Raw genomic sequence first — 2,579 nt, forward strand, 5'->3', positions numbered from 1 at the left:
ATAATAATGTTAATAAACATTTGGGACACCTTTGAAGGATGGATTTTAGATATCAAAGCGATGAAAAAAGTTCATATGTCCGATAAGTCTTAATTAACGAGTTATAAGCATTTTAAGTTTGTATTAGATTGATCAAGAAGATGAAAGAGCTAGAATGCTTAGCTAGGTGCGCGCCAGTACTGTATTTCTATGTCGTATATTGCGTAGCGGAGTCTCTCAATGAAAATAAGTATACTGATATTTTTTTATATACAATTGATTATTTCAAATAAATTTTAGTGTAATATAATATAATGTAAGTATTATGTAACTTCTTATTTAAAAAAATTTTATTGGAATAAATTTTAGTATGTTCCAGAATATTAACATATACATCACAGAATGTTAACATATAAATCCATAAATAAATTATTTTATGATATAAACATATTATTTAAATTATTTAATTAAATTATTATATTATATAAACATTATTATTATATTATTATATAAACATATTATTTAAATTATTTAATTAAATTATTTAAATAATATGTTTATTAGTTGAATTGTTATATGATACTCAATCTGCCTATTTACCGAAATCCATAAGAGCAAATCAAAACACATTCCCATAAGATTTCAGATTAGGAATGTAATTGCATGTATTTTTTTACATATAAATTTGCTTATTTTCATATGTACAAGAAAATCACAAATGATACTTGAATCAATTTGAAATTCATAAATCAATTGAAGCATCAATTGAAAAACTTTTGTTTCTATTTCACTTGAATTCAATAATTTTTATTTCGACATTCGAGATTATTAAACAAAAAAGTTGAAATTCAATATTTACATTTTAATATAATACTAATGCTATTATTTTATATCCATTAAAAAAATCATATAAGCATTGCATTTTTCTTTTCAACATTACTATTATATTAGATTTTTTTATTCATTATTCACATTAATTTCTTTCAATTTTTTTTTATTCACTATTCACATTAATTTCTTTCAGTAAAATTATTTCGATTATTATTTATTATTATATAATTTAATTTTAATTTATGGAAATTATTTAATTAAAACTTTATTTTAAATAAATATTCAAATATATATTATTTCATCAAATTCTGTACTGATTCCGCGACGCGATGTGTTACTGAAATAGCGTTGCTAACAATTGAATATTAGGCGTTAGAAAAAGAAACTTGAAAAATTTGATAGAAAGAAAAAATAAAAAAATAGTAATATTTGAAATCGAATGTTATGTTTGTGTGTTTTAAATATAAGAATACGAAAACTTAGATCAACAATCTTTCCCCTTACTAAGATAGCATTGCTTTGTTCTGGATTCAGTTCGTTCGTAACGTTCATGTATATTAGAAATAATATATTAGAAATAAATATATTAGAAATAAAAGGAAAATTACTAAATATGTATATGTATAACAAAAGAAAAAATCTATATTCATTTAGAAATATATGGATTAGTAATATAATTATTTAAAATTTGATTTCCTACTTTATTGAGTAAGGATTAAGATTATATAACTAATTTCACGATATTATTTATAGAAAATAAGAAGAAAATAACTAGCAAATAAAGCTATAAAGCTATCGCGACTTTTAACATATATATTTTATTATAACATAAAACATCTCAATTCTTCAACAAATATTGAATTTTTTATGCACAAAAAAGATTTAAAATAGAAAAGAAAATTATTTCTTAAGCTTCAATTATTGAAATTTTATTCTATCGTCATTTTATCACAAATAATTAAATGTAAAAAATATATTTCATTAGAGAAGAATTAAGCTTTCTTCGATATTAACTATTTACAATGAAATTTTAGATCAATCTGCAAGTAAAAATTAAATTACATTGTTGAATGATATATTTGGAATACGAATATTTAATATAGAAAAAAAGAAAATAAAAAATTTAAACTTTGCAATAATTAAATAAAATTATTCGCATTACAATTGAATGAATTTATATATTCAAACAACATTTAACTTACATATTGTATATTAATTATAATGAAAGTAAAATGAAAGAATTCACTTATTTCAAGAATTTATCTCATAATTAATAAGTTAACAAGAAATAACAACAAAAATCTCACTAAGCTAAATAAAATTCAATTATTTAAAAATTCAATAATAATAAAAAAAGCTAAATCTAATTTTTTCAATAATTATTTATATTAAAGTGCTATTTTAAAAAAAATAGAAAAATATTTACAAGTAATTAAAACAAAGCTCATTTTATAAAAAAAAGTTATCAGATTGCAGTTTTATAAAAATTAAGAAATATCTTAAAATATTATAACAAAAAAAATATATTTAAAAAATTTAAAAATCCAATATTTTGCTAAATTATTTTTGAAATTTGTTTTGTTGCCATTTTTGTATGATTGATATTTTTGTTAAAAATTTTTTTGATATATAAATAAATAACTGCATCGCATTAAATGCATAATCTCAAATAATCTACATAAAATATATAAATATTATTATTTATAAAATATTATATATATATATAATATTATTATTACTATTATTATATATTAATAATATTATTACAA

Source organism: Apis dorsata, unplaced genomic scaffold, assembly GCF_000469605.1.
Source record: "Apis dorsata unplaced genomic scaffold, Apis dorsata 1.3 scaffold_1238, whole genome shotgun sequence".
In the NCBI taxonomy this organism is placed as follows: Eukaryota; Metazoa; Arthropoda; class Insecta; order Hymenoptera; family Apidae; genus Apis; species Apis dorsata.